General features: G+C 34.8%; 1 pseudogene; it reads left to right on the top strand.

Moving 5' to 3' along the window:
- Positions 1-626: 626 nt before the first annotated feature.
- On the top strand, positions 627-10,910 carry LOC107876918 (annotated as a pseudogene).
- Positions 10,911-18,216: the final 7,306 nt, after the last annotated feature.

Here is an 18,216-nt window from a genome sequence, read left to right on the forward strand (position 1 = left end):
ATGATGTATCCGCTTGAAATCGCAAAAATAGAAGACTGTACATTTATCTCTTTTCTATTGTTATACGTAATATGTAGAAAATGTGGAGGAGGTCGTATTTTATTTTTATGTTTCTTTGAAATTTTACCAAGAGTGATAGCTGACAAGAACAAATTTACATCACAGTTGACCATTTCTCCTTATGAGATTAGCTTTGTTAATGTTGAAAGGTTTTTGACTCTCTCATCCATGAAAAAAGAACCATTTAGCATTTATAACCTCTGTTAAGATTTGAACATTTGGTCATGTAACTTGTTCATTCAACTTGATGTCATCCTCGATTAATTCACCATAATGGCATAATCTAATCATAAATTCACATAAATGAGTGAGATGTGAGATTTACTGTAACACCACTTAATCTAGTGATATGATCTAAATTATAAATTTTCATCATCTCCAGTTCATTCCAAAGCAAGTAAAGTTCTTTCTTTCTTTCTCTTTCAATCTCTCTCTTTACGACATTTACAAAGATCCAAATGCTACCTGCAGATAAACTAAATGGAGAGAATAATAAAATAAAGCAAGAAAATTCATAATTCGGTGAACAAAATAATGGATTAATCAATCAAGAAGACATGTAAAAGATGGAACTAGAAGAACAAACTAGTTCTGAAACTGAAGTTTTTGACTTATCAAGAAAACACCCGGTATCTGATGAAGCCTCCCATCAACACCTAAATCAAAGCAACCCCACAAATCTTTATTGGCCAACTGAAATCGTTACTGAAATTCTTTCAAGGCTTCCAGTTAAATCACTCTTGCGATTCAAGTCTGTTTTAAAATCTTGGAGTTCTTTGATTTGTAACCCTGAGTTTACCAAATATCATCTAAGTTTATCAGCTAATAATAACAAAGACTACACTAACCATAGTGTTATGTGGAGGGTATCCCAACCGGAATTCAACCTTAAAGAATGTACTATTATGGAGGAAACTAACTTGGATTATCACATGAAAAACTTTGGTACATCTTGTGTGATTGAGGATTCTGTCAATGGATTGATTTGTCTTGTCAATGAGGCAAAAGAATTGTTTTTATGGAACCCAGCATTAAGAGAGTATAAGAAGTTTCCTGATTTTAGAACTAAATTGAAGGATGATGGTCATTGCACATATGGTTTTGAATATGATGATATTCATGATGATTATAAGGTAGTCTGTAGTTTTTCTGTTACTCGCTATCCACGTAACTTTCAAGAGATCAATATCTTGGCGAACAATACATTGTTCTCGGAGAGTGACACGGTTAATTGGCTCAGGTAAGTTTGTGAATGGCAAGCTTTATTGGGCTTATTGTGGTTGGAGCATAACCTCTTTTAATTTGAGTAATAAGAAATGGAAAAAGGTAGAGCGACCTTATTGTGGAGAAGAGGATAAATTTCTCGTGTTGGGAGTGTTAGAAAGTAATCTATCTATGATTTATAATAATTCATCTACTCACGTGGATGTGTGGACTATGAAGGAGTATGAGAATAAAGAATCTTGGAAAAAAATATTTATTATCAATTATTCTCCATATTTCGTGGATTATTTATTTTCTCACTCTTTTTTTCTGTCAAAAAGAGGTAAATTTCTGCTTATGTTTCACGATAAAATCATGAAATACAATCCAAAGAATAACGTAAGCAACTATTTACATATTAATGAATTTGATTATGGTCTTTTGACGGAAATTTTTTGAACCCTAGTCTGTCCGCTTTCACAAAATGAACAAGGGACACTACAAGATTCAAGGCGACAAATATTATGATTATTGCAACTGTACTGTAAGTGATGATGATTTGTATGAGTTTGATTTTATGTATTTTGCAAAGGACATATTTTATGCAGAACTTTACTAACATCTTCATGGATATTTCATTTGACCTTTTCTTTCTAGCTACTATTTTCATGAAAAAAAAATAATAAAAGAATCTCATTGTTGCTACTAGATAATTAAATTCTTTCGCTTTGTCCTTCTATTAATTTAGTTATTTGGCCAATGAAAGGTTGTATCTTCTTTCACTTTAGCAATAACAATAATATTAGAAAGAATGGGTTGAATTAATTAGAGAAAGCAAGAGAGGAAATATTTGATTGCTATGATTATGGAATAGATGGAAAAATTCGTGAACATAGAATTTTAGGAGAAGTGATAATTATGTTTTTATTTATTTATTTTTTCTCAAAAATAAATAAGGAAAAAATTTCAATCCAACAAAAAATAGTGTTCGATCAATAATTTGACACACATGATTTTCTCATTGTTAATTTTTATGCATCAGCATTAATTGAGGGAACTTTTGAATGTAATGAAACTTGATAAAGGAACAAAAGAAAAAATAAATTGTAAGTCAAATTTTTCAATAAAATGGAGCTTGAGATGGGCATTAAATTAAAATTCTAGATCGATATATTAATCCTTATACTTAGAAATCTAGAATATTCAATGTATGTTGATCGAGACATTGTTTTTATACCTGTAAATGGGGAAAGGGAAGAACTGCCCATCAGTAATGGAGATAATTTCTCGTAAAGATGGATATCAAAGTAACTACATTAATAATAGAGCTATTTATGAAAGGAAGAAACTTTTAGGTGACGTATATGAAGTTAGAAGAGATATGAAGTTACAATCTCACGCAATTTATTTTTCTAGAGTAATATTTAACTATCACATATTAGTTCATGGTCTGAGGCTCTGGCCCTGCCTATATATTTACTAATGAAGTTTCTTCTTTTGCCATCAAATGATAAGCAACTACAAGTACTTATTCAAAACTAGCATAATAGTTTACAATTTCAATATATAAGTTCAATATAAAAGTAGGACAAACCAATCCATCTTGACGTCAAAGCTAAAAAAATCTTTCGACTAAAACCCGAGCTTGAATAATTTGATACAAATAATTAATTAATATTAATTTGATACTCAAATGGCGTCAAAATATATTTTCTTCGCCCAAAAACTGTTACTATAGAGTATATATATAAACGAGCAGTATGTATATACACATAAGAGCACTAGCACGTTGATTTGCCTTTTTGTTAAAAAGAATTTTCTTTTGAATAAAACTACTACCAAGGGCATAGATATAGTTAAGTATAAAAGAAGATAAAACTTTATCCAAGTGGCAAGGACAAGGGACACATGTATGGCTGCAACCACGCAATAAGTTGTTGCTCATATTTCTTCCGCACATGTCATGGCATTGGCCATAATTAATAATTATTTACATTGTGTATATATTCAGATATTGTATAGGTTTGTAGTAAAATAAAAATTGTATTTTAAATATATAAAAATTATTAGAAAATTATTTCTAACAAAATCTCTATTATATAATAATATTATTTTAATATTTCTAGATTTACTATCACCACTTAAAATATTAATGAACTATAAAAGTTATCATAAAGTAATATTAATATAACCTACTTAAAGAATTTTATACAAATTAAAATTATTCAAGAAATGTAATAAATTATATTTCTACTAAATGCTAATTTAAATTAAGTAACCCACAATATAATTAGATATCACTAAAATTAATCAAAGAACTGCCTAGGAAGCTAACTATCGGTCCCAGCAAGTCATAAATAACTTGGGGCAGTTATATAAAATCTCTGAATATCGAAAGTGCATGAAAATACATAAAAATGACCATGAGCGTCATTACAATTGCTCGTTTTGCAAAAATAATACTGGGGTTTCAATCTGATTGTGATGTCGTATGGTGCAGTTGGTTGATGGTTTGAATGTTATTTTTATTCATTCATGGAATGTTAACAATCTGATTGTGGTGGGTTAATTGTTATAATTGATTGGTATTTTTTTTGTATATTCATGTTGAATGTTGTTCTTGAATTTTTATCCAATTAATTTTTTTATGATTGGTTATGTTACTCTGATTTCAAAAATAAGATTGAGCTTTCAATGTTGTTATGATATCTGGTGGCGGATCCAGAAATTTTCTTCAAGGAATTCGAAAAATAAAAATATAAATATGTGAATAAGTCAACAAAATATAATTTCAAGGGACATAATAGTATATAGGAAAAAGAAAAAAAGGGTTTTAAGTTTTTTTGTCGATTTTATATTTTAACTTATTAAAAAGTTTTTTTTTTCTTATATATAGCAGGTGAGGTATGCATCTATTTTTTAATAACTAATGGCTGTAGGCGTCATTTTTTTGTATAGTTATACAGAACTAAAGTAGCAGCTATACAAAACAATTTATTTATAAAAATTATGCAGCCTGGTAGGGATCGAACCTGCGACAAGGGCTGTAGTAGCGTCCTAAGAAGCGGAGAAAGTACTACTAAGTTATGCAACAACCTTGTGTCAAATGGTTCAAATTAATATATATACATAAATATAGATTTTCTACCTTATATATACGTCGTAATTTTTTATCGAAGGGTTTGGGTGAACCCCTCGCTACCACGTAGATCCAACCCTGATGATATCATATGTAGCATTTGGTTGATGCTTTTAAACTTATTTTTATTCAGGAGATGCTAACAATTATAATGTGGTAGTTTATTATGGTAGTTTAAATATTGAAATTGTTTGGTATTTTTGTTAAATATGTTGAATGTATGAAAGCATTTTGTTGTAAAGTATGAATTTTGAAACATAGAAATTACTAAAGTTATATCCAGTTGTAGACACCTAATTTCGTTCCTCTCCGAAAATATTTTTATCATTTTTATCCTCTTCACCCGTTTAATTATATTCCACAAAAATACAAAAATAATAAAAATTCAACAAAATCTATAACCAATTTTATCTTATGCTAACCACCTACCCATGCCTACTTACACTTTTATTCCTTTTCCATTACAAAAAAGGGGCCCAGGGATTGACTCCATTCTTCCACAACATTCCACTCACTAACAATTTCCACAGATAGGGAATATAATATATACACTACACACATTGGAAAAAAAAGGGGGACTATCATCTTATACAAGGGGGGTCACGATCAAGGGACTGAAATTTTCATTTTTCTCAGAAACAGAGCGCGCACACACCATTTTCTGATTTTCTTTTCTTCTTTACTGACCTCAAAAATTAACAACACAGACCATTGCACACTCTCACAATCCCTCACCGATACACATAGCTACACAGTGAGAGACGAAACTAAGCGAGAGAGAGAATCAGGAGAAAGAGAGTGAAACGGAGGGAATGGAAGCGATTTGAGAGGGTTTGGGCGAAGAAACATTAAGAATCGGTGAAATCCCATCGAAAAAGGCTACCCATCACCGAAATTTAAACCATTTTCGTCGTCTCTTGACACCGTCGGAGCTCACCGGACCTCCGGCACCGAGAAAACAGTAACTCCGGTTGAATCAATTTCAAAAACCTGTCGGAAAATGCCTGAAATTTGCGACTAATCCTTAGAAACTGCCGTATTTCGTGGGAACTGTTTTGGGGTTGCTCGGTTATTTCTTTTTTTGGAGGGGTTGATCAAGTTGGGGGATCCGTGTTGATTTCATTGAATCGAGGTCTTAAGTTCGTTGGCTTTGTTCGAACAAATTCAGTGGATGAAATAAAATCGAGGTCAAATTCTTCAACTTAATCTCTTTTTATTTTATCGTGATGTGATATTTGATGTCATGATTTTTGTTGATTCGTGATGGGTTGAAGATACAAATTTTGAGCGTGTTTGAGTTTCTATAATTGTCGTACCTTGATTGGTTGATTCTTATATTGAAATTGGTTAATTGATTGGGAATAAGTGGAACGGGGTTTGAAACTTGATAAAAAGGTGAATTTTGATTGATTTGATTTTTGGGGTGTTGTTTGACTTAAAACGAACGTTAATCGAAATTGATATTATCATATTTTAGGTCGAGACGGAATAGACAAATTCTAAGTTGGGTAGGCAAAAGTAGGGATTGTGTATGGTTGAATGATTTGAAATGTTTGTGGAGTGGTTTGTTTTTATCGTATTTCATCAAATGAATTCATTTAGCCGGAGAATGCCCCGAGGCTCATTGTATTTATTTATCGTGGAATGCCTCGACGTATTATGTTGGCGGAAGATGTTCGTGATTAAGGCCTGAAACATCGGGTAAAGTATTGGAGCGTAGTTTAGGATTAGTGTAGGTTTACTTTTTCAGTACCTTTTTATTTCGGATTGTAATAATTGGACTGGACACTATACTTTTGGATTGTTTTGTTTTGTTTTGTTTGTTTGATTGATTGTTTTATGTGTTTTGTGTGGTTTATACATTCGTAGTGTCAAATTAGTCGATATGCTCCGCTAAGCGACTGTGGTCGAACCACGGGATCGAGGGGTGCCTCACACCTTTCCCTCGGTCAACAGAATTACTTAGTCGGAATTTCTATTCGCAGATCAGTTTAAAAGAGTTAAAATTATTTTAAAAAAGATTTTTCAAAGGTGACTTGGCACATCGGATTATGCCAAGTGGCGACTCTGAGTTTGGATGTAAAAAAAATAAAATAATTCTTTTTCGACACAAACCTTCATTTTTGTCACCTAATAATAAAAATCCTTTTAAACTTAAAATCGAATCTTTTTTTGGTTGAAAAAGAGGTGTGACAGCTCTGGCGATTTTACTGGGGATCATTTCAGAATTTAAGCTTATTTTTGGAGTTGTATCGGCTTAGTTTGGCATTATGGGTGTATATACATTTATGTTGTTTTGTGTTATTGTTTGTTCATTGTTGAGTGCCTACGTGCTCTTTGTTTACAGTTTTTATCTTATGTGTTACCGCTTTATATCTGGCATCATGTGTATAACCCAAGTCATTATTTCTGCAACAAGTCTATAGTACATGTTGTGTACACAACCTATAGTTGAGTCACCCTTACTTTTAGGAGGGGAAGCCATCGGCTGGTATGGAGTGGGTGGAAAGCTAGCGCAGCCACTATCAACCATACGCTTTCCCGAACAGCCTTGTTAGTGAACTCCAGCGTAGGTCAGCTTTTAGGTCATGCTTATTTGTATCATATTGAGATCTAGTGAGACCCACATGGCCCTTTTGTAGGAGACTCGCCTCTAAAGCATCCCTACGTGCTAAATGTTGCATCTCTGAGAGTAACGAGGTCATTTGATAGACTGATTTGGGCAAAAACATGAGTTAGAAGCAAACTGTGTAGACAAGAAATTGTTAAAAAAAAGGAAGAAAAAAAGACTGAAAAAAAAAGAGATTTTGTAGTTTTTAGGGTTCTTTATAGCTTTTGTTTTTCACAAGTCAAAAAAAAAATTATTTTTTTACTTTTTGCACTCATTTCCCCAAAAGTCAAAAACGTTAAAAAAATTTTCCTTTTATTTCTTTAGTAAGTACTTACAATTCAAAAACTCCAAAAATATTTTTTCCTTTAAATAGGAGCTTTGTACATTTTTATATAACGAAAATATCAAAAAGATTTTTTCTTTCATAGTTGTTGGTGTTAGTTTATGATTAAAAACTCAAAAATGATTTTATTTTCATCGTTTGTTTTTAGTCGTGTCTCTCAATTCAGGGTTTAATTTGTCATTTAATCCTTAATTGTCCAATCTGGACGAACTACGCACCCCTGATTCTCCTCTTTCGGGATGTGAGATACGTAGACAGCCTATTGTTGGTTCGGGGATCGTATTTAAAAAATTCAAAAAGATTTTCTTCACTCTTTACTTAGAGTAGGTGTTTCATATACATCTCTAAAAAAAAACTCCAAAAAGATCTTTCTTTAATAGGTTCAAGTTCCATTTTCATATGCAATTTAAAACTGAAAATTCAAAAAGATTTTCTTAGGTAATCATAGATTTCACTTTATATAGGGATATTAAAGCTGAAAAATTCAAAAATATTTTTGTCAATTCTTTTGACAAATTGTTATTTTCTTTTCTTCTTAAAGTTTCGAGAAAAAGAAAAAAAAGAAAGAAAACAAAGAGTTCAATTGGTCATTTTGGCACGACTTTATGAACTACACACATCTAATTTCCTCTCTCGGGATGTGAGATACGTAGGCGCCCTTCTCGGGTTCGGTGATCTTTTCAAAAAAAAAGAAAAAAAAAAAGGTTTTGATAAAGTGTTGAACTCTAACGTATTTGCTATCTCTTGTCCAGTTAGTTTAAGGTGGTTGGTTTGTGGTATTTTGGTTGGTTCTTCATATTGCACCGTCACAGAGAAAGTGATGGCCAACAAGGATACTGAGTTTGTTGTAACTAATCAGATAGGGAGTTCCGGAAATGAGAATTTAGGAGCTAATAAAGAGATTCAAAAATTAAGGCAACAAATGATAGAAATGCATAGAGTTTGGGCTAATGGGTTGTCGCTTTCTCCAGTTCCCACTGATAATCTGGAATATCTTTCTAGCTTGTCTCCCATGTCACATGCACAATTTTCCATATTTGTTGATATAGCACAACATGCATCAGGATCGACTCCGGGGCAACAATATCCAACCACTTCTAATGTTCATTTCCTCACTCCCCAATCCAAGACTACCACACACTCGGCTTCATTTGCTGTTCATGCTTTTCCGGCGCCACCACCACCCGGAGCTCCTACTTTTGATGTTCATCCACAAGTTGTGCCTTCTTACTCTACAAGAGAGCCTGCATTGAATCCGAGCCTACATTCAAGTTGACTGGTCTTTACGGTGACACTCACCCACCTAAATTTCCTCCTAACACTAAGAAGCCTGTTATGACAGAAGAACAAAAGGAAATGACCAGAAAATTGAAAAGTTTGGAACTGGCTATGAAGAATTTGCAAGGGCTTGGGGGTTACAAAAGTGTCTCATATAAGGACTTATGTATGTTTTCATGTGTCAACCTTCCTCCTAGCTTTAAAATGCCAAAGTTGGAGAAATATGACGGATATGGGGATCTAGTGGCATATTTGAGGCGCTATTGTAACCAATTAAGAGGCGCTGGAGGGAAGGAAGAACTACTCATGGCTTATTTCGGAAGAGTCTTTCAGGCCTGGCTTCGGAATGGTTTATTGACCAAGACATTGATAAGTGGATTAGTTGGGATGACTTAGCTAATGAATTTGTGCAATAATTTCAATACAATGTGGAGTTGATCCCTGACGAAAAATCCCTAACTAGTATAAAAAGAAGAATATTGAGAGTTTCAGTAAGGATGCGATCAGATGGCGTGAACAAGCTGCTGGGGTGAAACCGCCAATGAAAGAAAGTAAGATAATGGAGGTATTTATTCAAGCGCAGGGTGAAACATATTATCAACACTTTTTACCTGCATTAGGCAAACCATTTATTGAGGTCCTTAAAATGGGGGAGATGATAGAAGAGGGAATTAAGACTAGTCGTATATTGAGTTTTGCAACATTGAAAGCGACTACTCAAGCAATTCAAAAGGGTTCAAGAAGTGTTAGGGAGAAAAAGAATAAGGAAGATACATCTGCTGTTGTAGTTGGACAGCAGGAAAGGTTAAGAAGACCTCGTCGTCGTCACTCTTAGGCTCAAACCCAAGTTCATGCCCAAGCTTCACATAATCGCTCCCAAAATCCATTATACTCTATTCCTCCACATCCATATCCAATGTATAATGCACAACCACATGTTTGACCCCCATCTTACCCACAGTGGAAAACATCAACTCCTCAGAGCCGTCCTCTAAATCCACAAACATACCAAAACGCTTCTAAGCCTGATTTTTGATCCAAGCCAAACGATAAAATGAGGCAGAAGTCGAGAGATAGCTTCACACCAATTGGAGAGTCGTATGCCAATTTATTTTAGAGATTGGTACAATGGGGCATGATCACTCTTCTCCTTGAGTTCACTCTTAATCGGCGTTCAAGAAATTTTGATCCTAATGTACGATGTGCGTATCATTCTAATGCTCAAGGTCATAGTATTGAAGATTGTCGGATTTGAAAAGAGAAATTGAAAAGATGATTCAAGATGGATCAATTATGGTGCAGAACATTGACATTAAGGGAAGCTCTAGTCATGTTGATAGGCAAACCAGTGGCTAAGTTGTCAGGCTAAGTAATTGAGAAGTCACCCCTCTCCCTACTAGGAAGAGGTCTGGTAGTTTGTTTTGTTTTCTTTTTTGTTTTTCGAAGTATTTCAGGGTTGTAGTTCAAGATTTAACTTGTTTGGTCCCTTTGTCGTTTAGGTTCGAACCCTCTGTCTTTTATTTTACTTAAATAGAGTGTCCTTTTTCCCTTTGTGTTCAAATATATGTTCTTTGTTTTCTTCACATAGTGCATTTTATGTTGATTCTAGTGATAGGACATGCTAGCAGAATTTTCAGCTAGATCTTAAAATCCAACTTAACCATGAACTTTGAATTAGAGGACTAAAGTTAGGAAAAACATTTGAGAAAATAGGTGGAGTGCTGAGACATTTGGTGACAAGTTGAAGCCTTCTTCGAAAATTAAGGCAATTATTTTGAGAATCACAAAAATAACTTGGTCATCAATTGAAAAACCTATCTCAATTAGGTCAAATGGCGGATGTATGCTCTTAAGGAACAGAACAAAAACTAATTCCACGAAAGCATGAGTCATTCAATGTGAGGGATGTACAACAAAGGTGGAGTGGTATGTTCGACAAGTATAGAAAAAGATGTGACACACATGCTCTGGGCAAGTTAGTGTTGTAAAACATGTCATAAGTGATGTTGATCGTGCACTTTCACATTGCATGCTATGTACTAGTATTTTCAAGGATTGATATGACGAAGACATTTTATTCTTCTATCCAAACATTGTGTCATCCTTTGTTTACCCCATTTGAGCCTTAGTGTTATTTTATTTCATACCCCTCTTTGGAATCAAGATAAAGCCAGCAAAGCTCAAAAGAAAAGTATCGAGTAAGAGAATATAGTCAGAAAGTTTCAAAAAAAAGAGAGAAAAATGTGTCCACGAAGGAAGAAAAGAGTGTCAAGAAATTAGAGTCAAAAAAATCACAAAGAAAAAAGAGTTAAAAAAAAGAGAAGAATAAGTCAGAATCAAGCAAAAAAGAATAAGCTGCCAGAACTACGCATGAACTGATTCTCCTCTCTCGAGGGTGAGATATGTAGGTTGCCCTACTCAGGGCTCGGTTCAACCAAATAAAAATTTTAGAATTGCCCAGTCAAAAGAAACGGGGGCATGCGTTAATCCTTCTTGTTTGAATCGATTCCAAAAGTTGTTAGTCCTACACCACTTCAAGTGTTGTTTGGGCCTTATGCCATCCTTTCTTTCTAACCCTATCCAAAAGCTAAGTTAAAACTAAAGAAAGACCTTCAGATAGATCTTTGAGGATGTTAAGGCTAAGCATGCAAGGGATATGATGATATATTTGGGAACTACTTGTCTTCCTCAGCATAACGAATCAAGAGAGAAATAAAAATGAGAGAGTTTTATTGGTGAAAATCCTCGCGGGCACCGTAAGGCGATGATAAGTTGAGAGAAATAAAAATGAGAGAGTATTATTGGTGAAAATCCTCACGGGCACCATAAGTCGATGGTGAGCCGAGAGAAAAATGAGAGAGGTTTGTTGGAGAAAACCCTTCAAGGCGCCACTAGCCGAATGAGGTCGTAAATGCAATTGACCTAAGGAAGTAACTCAGTTTCAAGGCCGTTAACTCAACAACAATTGGTAGAAAATTTGGATGAAAAGATCAAGCTGCTTAATTTGAAATGCATGTCATAATCATTAGAGTTGACAGTCATTTTTTTGATGGATTTGTCTTTTCTTTGTTTCAAATGGGGACATCCATCGTCTTTTCTTTCTTCTCTTTATTTTTGTTTATCTTTATTGAGTCAGTTATCCAAATAAAAATTGTCATTTTGTTTTCTTTTCTTGTCTTTGAGTCAAGTCTGTGTCAAAACAAGTGAGAAAAGATTTCAAAATCAGCTACCAGCTTCATTAATTGCACAAAGCAAGCCAAAAGCTAGCACATGAAAGAAACATAATTGTAAGCCAAAATGGGTATGTATAAAGTTTTGTCAACCGAGAAGTCGGGGAACTCATGGAAATACCAAGGTTCAAAGGTCTATCTGAGAAACATGGCGAAGCAGAAATACTGTGTTCATTTTTGTCACTCTTAATAACCTGAGTTTGAGTCAATGATGCAGCAAGCCAATGACATATGCTAATGGTTGGAAGCAAGGTTAAATGTGATTGGGGCAAAAGTGATTGCCTCGAAAGCCAAAACCACAAACCAGCCACCATGTTTTAAACTCAGAAGTTTTCTTTGTATGTGTCACACCCCTTTTTCGTACTCCAAATGAGTTATTTCAAGTTCAAAAGGGGTTTTATTAAGTGACAAAGGATTAAAAATTTGTTTCGAAGAAGTACTATTTACATTTTTTTATTTAGAGTCTCCACTTGGCATAATTCGGTGTGCCAAGTCACCATTGGAAAATCCTTTTCAAAATCATTTGACTCTTTAAACTGTTTTGCGAACAGAGATTCCGGCTAAGGAATTCTGTTGACCGAGGGGAAGGTGTTAGGCATTTCTCGATCCCATGGTTCGACCACGGTCGCTTGGTGGAGTGTATCGGCTAATTTTGACACTACAAATGTACAAACCACACAAAAACACGTAAAACAATCAAACAAACAAATAAAACAAAAACGAATCAAAAGCACGGCGTTCAGTCCAATTTATACAGTCTAAAATAAAAAATACAAAAATAAATTCTATCTAACTTATGCTAATCCTAATTGCGGTGCCATGCTTTACCCGACACCTCGGGCCTTCATCATGATTCGCCTTCACCAACATAATACGTCGGGGCATTCCCCGGTGAATAAATACATGAAACCTCGGGGTATTCCTTGGCTAAATGAATACATCTTCCAAATGCGAGAAAAGAGAGTAATTCAAAAAACATTCCACATTAATCAACAATCCATAAATTTGTCTACCCCAAACTAAACTTTTGCCTATTAAGATTTTGGCCTAGAATATTTTCCTATTGAATTCACCAACTTGCTATTTATTTCGATTAAACAAAACAACAATAAACCAAAATTCACTCTTTTTATCAGTTTTCAATTCCGTCCCAAATTGCCTTTTAACAGTAAATTTTCCCGATTCACGATTATCATTTAAACCATCCACAATCAAAGAACCCAACCACGAATCAAACAAATACTATTCATCAATAAAGATCAAACAATGCATAATATTTAATTCAATGCATCGAATATGACAAATAATAAAATAAAATGAGTGAAGAGTAGAATTGGACCTCAATTGATGACCAAAATCAAGTATCACTCGATCAAAATGATAAAATCCACGCCGAAGAACCACGAATCAGACCCCAACAGCGAAACCCAGCTCTGATATGCACCCGTCACTTTGTTTTCCGCTAATCTAAATCAGAATACGCAACGAACAGAGAAGACCCGTACCTTTTTCCTTCAGAACTTTGGAATTTTAGGAAAGTTTTTGACAGAAAACAATCAGATTCAAACGAATTTGGGCGAACGGAGATGTTCTCCAACGAGAAATTGCCGGAGCAGTAACTATAGAAACAGAGGTGGGTTCCGATGACTAATCTAGGGAATTTTCGGTGAGTGTTTCGCTTTTTATGTTGCTCCGATTAATTCTGTTTCACTCTCTTCTCTCTTTGTCTATCTCTCTCGCGTCTCTCTCCCTCGATCTGCGTGTGTTTTGCGTTTGGCTGGTGTATTGATGGTGAGTTCGCTGGTGTGTATAAGAATTGAGACGTTGAGAGTAGTTCTTCTGTGTTGTTGATGGTTGATCTTTGTATCTAAAAGATGAGAGAAAAAAATAAGTGTATATTGTTGTGTGTGTGCCCGTCCTCCCTTTTTTTTGGTATCTGATGGTTGTATATTAGAAAGGGAAAATGGAGTCCCCCCAAAATCGTGTGGGTCCCCCTAGTTGTATTCTTTTCTAAAAAATGGAAGAAGAGTCCTGGGTATTTTTTTTTTTTGTAATCTGTGGGCTCCTTAAGTCAATTTATGTGCTATCTCTATATTCTCTTTTTTTGGTCATTCTCTTAAAGTGCAAAAAGGAGTAAAAACGTGACAAAAAGGATTGAGGCTAGGGGGTAGGGGGTAGGGTAGGGTGAGTTGGTTAGGATGAGGAATATTATGGATTAGGGAGTTTGTTATTTTGTTATCAAAGGAATGTTTTGGATTGGATTTGTTAGAGGTTTGTTATTATTATTATTATTATTATTATTATTATTATTATTATTATTATTATTTGTATTTTGTGGGGTATGATTATATGGTTGAGGGTAGACGGTATGATAAGGTAAAAAAATGGAAAAAATGCTTTCTGAGAGGGACAAAATTACGTGTCTACATCATGCCCCTCTTTGCATGTAAACACAAAGTGTTTTCATACAAAGAAGTAGACAACGAGACAGAATTTTGACCCGATCATTATTCAAAGGGAAGAAACAAAAGGAAGAAGGACAACCGAATTGGAGAGTCAAGTGAGGTTCCATCGAGGTTCCGGTCCGCGGCTCTGTCATTACATCAAAAATGAAAATTACAAGTTAAAACATAAATGAAAGTACAAAAATCCTATCTATACAACTTCTGTTGGACTCTTGGCTCGAGTTTCATCACCCTATTTTTCAGGCGGGGTCCTGACTTGCAATTTCATCAATCGGTTGACTTTCACTTTCTTCACCTTGTTGCTTGACTTTCAAACTCTTCACCTTATTGTTTGACTTTCAACCTCCTCACCTTGTTGCTTGAATTTCAACTTCTTCACCATGTTGTTTGACTTTTCATTTATTCGCCCTGTTCTTCAGGCGGGCACCTGAAACCACATCAAAACTAGAAAGAAAATTATCCCAAACAAAAATTATTGTAAAGAGAAATTCTATTTGCCAGAAAAGTAAAGTTTCAAAAACAAAAATTGAATTTTTTCCCCAGTTTATAATCAGAAGACTTTTGGAAAATTCACATCATACCTACTTGCACGTTGCAATGATGAATCAAGACTCTGACCAAGAAATGAATCTCTTGAGAGTAAAATTGAATAACTAAGACTAGGAACTGCATCTCCTAAGAATTAAAGTGAGGGATTCTAACTAGAAAATGCATCTTCTAGAGATACAAGTTTAAGTTAAAAAGTGTGTCACCTGATAAATGAAAACTAGCAAGAAAGTGCGTCTCCTAAGGATTAAGTGCAATAACTCGACTAGAAAGTGCATTATCTAGAAATCAAGGGGACTGACTCGACTAGGAGGTATATCTACTAGGAATCAAGACTTAAGTTAGGAAGTGCATTACCCAAAAAGCAAAGTTTGAATTACCCAGTCAAGGAAGTGCATCTCCTTACCACTGTTTCTTGAATTATCAAAACAAGGAAGTGCATCTCCTTACCAATGCCACTTGAATTACCAAAACAAGGAAGTGTGTTTCCTTACCAATACCACCTGAATTACTCAAACAAGAAAGTGTGTATCCTTACCAATGCCGGTTGAATTACTCAAATAAGGAAGTGCGTCTCCTTACAAATGTTTCTTGAATTAACAAAATAAGGAAGTGCATCTCCTTACAAATGTTTCATGAATTGACCAAACAAGAAAGTGCGTCTTCTTACAAATGTTCTCAAATTATCCCAAGCAAAGAAGTGTGTCTCCTTACAAATGTTGCTTGAATTAACCAAACAAGGAAGTGCGTCTCCTTACAAATGTCGCTTGAATTACCAAGACAAGAAAATGCGTCTCCTAAAAAATTTCTCTGAATTACTCAAACAAGGAAGTGCATCTCCTTACAAATGTTTCTTGAATTACCAAACAAGGGAGTACGTTTCCTTACAAATGTTGCTCGAATTACCCCAAAAAAGGAAGTGAGTCTCCTTACAAATACCGCTTGAATTACCAAACAAGAAAGCGCGTCTCCTTACAAATGTTGCTTGAATTACCAAACAAGGAAGTGCGTCTCCTTACAAATACCGCTTTAATTACCAAACAATGAAGTATGTCTCCTTACAAATGTTGCTTGAATTACCAAACAAGGAAGTGTATCTCCTTACAAATACCGCTTGAATTACCTTACAAGGAAGCATGTCTCCTTACAAATGTTTCTTGAATTACCAAACAAGGAAGTGCGTCTCCTTACAAATACTGCTTGAATTACCAAACAAGGAAGTGTGTCTCCTTACAAATGTTGCTTGAATTACCAAACAAGTAAGTGTGTATCCTTACAAATACCGCTTGAATTACCCAAACAAGGAAGTGCGTCTCCTTACAAAAGTTGCTGGAATTACCCAAATAAGAAAGTGTGTCTCCTTACAAATACCGCTTGAATTACCAAACAAGAAAGTGCATCTCCTTACAAATGTTTCTTGAATTACCAAAACAAGGAAGTGCTTCTCCTTACCAATGTTTCTTGAATTACCAAAACAAGGAAGTGCTTCTCCTTACCAATGTTTCACGAATTTTCCAAGGAAATGTGTCTCCTTATAAACACCACTTAAATTATCCAGACAATGAAATGCATCTCCTTACAAATGTCACTTGCATTTTTCAAGGAAATGTGTCTCCTTGAGAAGGAAGTATGTCTCCTAGAGATCTTGAATTATGAGTTTTACCATGGTTTTCATTACCAAAACTATGCAGCAATATTGCCTCTTACATTTGTAGAAGTGAGAAATTACGGCCTCTGATGCTAGGCTCTGAAATCCTTGATCTAAATGCAACATATATTCCTATTTCATTCAAAGAAAACTTGTGAGTTTTAAAAACATGATGGATAGTTTGTGGCTTTAGATTTCAAGTCAATCGCTCTTGCCCCAGTCACATTTAACCTTGCTTCCAACCATTAGCATATGTCATTAACTTGCTGCATCATTGACCCAGACTCAGATTATTAAGAGTGACTCCGAGACAAATACAGTATCTCTGCTTTACCATGCTCCTCAGATAAACCCCTTTGAACCTTGGTATTTCCATGAGTTCCCAGACTTGTCTATTGAAAAAACTTTTTGCATGCCCTTTCTTCAGCTCACAATCATGTATCTTTTATGTGCTAGCTTTTGTCTTTATTTGTGAAATTGAAGAAGCTGGTAGCCAGTTTTGAAATCTTTTCTCACTTGTTTTTACATGGACTTGACTCAAAGACAAGAAAAAAATGACAATGATTTTTATTTGGACAACTGACCCACTAAAATAAAAATATAAAAGAAGAAAGAAAAGATAATGAATGTCCCCATTTGAAATAAAAAAATAAAATTTATCTAAAAATGACAGTCAATTTTAATGATTATGCCATGCATTTTGGATTAGGCTTCCTGATATTTCCATCCAAACTCTCAACAATTGTTGTTGAGTTAATGGACTGGAAATGGAAATGCTTCCTTAGGTCAATTGCTTTTAAGACCTCATTCGGCTAGTGATGCCTTGAAGGGTTTTTGCCAACAAACCTCTCTCATTTTTTATTTTTTTTTCAGTTCAACATTGTATTATGGTGCCTGTGAGGGTTTTCCACCATTGAGAGACTCTCATTTTTGTTCTCTCAGCTCACCATTTTCCTATGGTGTTTGTGAGGGTTTTTCACCAATGAAATTCTTATTTTTGTTCTCTCAGCTTACCATTTTCCTATGGTTTCCGTGAGGGGTTTTCACTAATGAGATTCTTATTTTCATTTTTCTCAACTCACGGACGTCTTAAAGTGCCCGTGAGGGTTTTCACCGATAAGACTCTCATTTTTATCTCTCTCGCCTTACCATCGCCTTATAGTGCCCGTGGGGGTTTTCACCAATAAGACTCTCTTATTTTATTTCTCTCCCAATTCCTTATACCGAGGAAGACAAGTAGTTCTCAAAATGCATCATCATATCCCTTTCATGCTTAGCCTTAACATTCTCAAAAATTGATCTGAAGGTCTTTCTTTGGTTTTAACTTGGATTTTGGATAGGGTTAGAAAGAAAGGATGGCATGGGGCCCAAACGACACTTGAAGTGGGGTGGGACTTACAACTTTTGGAATCGACTCTAACAATAAGAATTAACTCATGCCCCAGTTTCTTTTGACTAGGTGACTCTAAATTATTTATTTGGTTGGACCGAGCCCTTAGTAGGGCAGCCTACGTATCTCACCCCCAAGAGAGGAGAATCAGGTTATGCATAGTTCTGACAACTTGTTCCTTTGCTTGATTCTGATTTTCTTTTTTTTCTCTTATTCGCTCTTTTTACTTAGAGAGTTTTTTTCTAACTCTATTTTTCTTGACACTTCTTTTTTTCTTTTTGGAAACATTTTTGTCTCTTTTTG

This window comes from Capsicum annuum, chromosome 7, assembly GCF_002878395.1.
Source record: "Capsicum annuum cultivar UCD-10X-F1 chromosome 7, UCD10Xv1.1, whole genome shotgun sequence".
Taxonomy (NCBI): domain Eukaryota; kingdom Viridiplantae; phylum Streptophyta; class Magnoliopsida; order Solanales; family Solanaceae; genus Capsicum; species Capsicum annuum.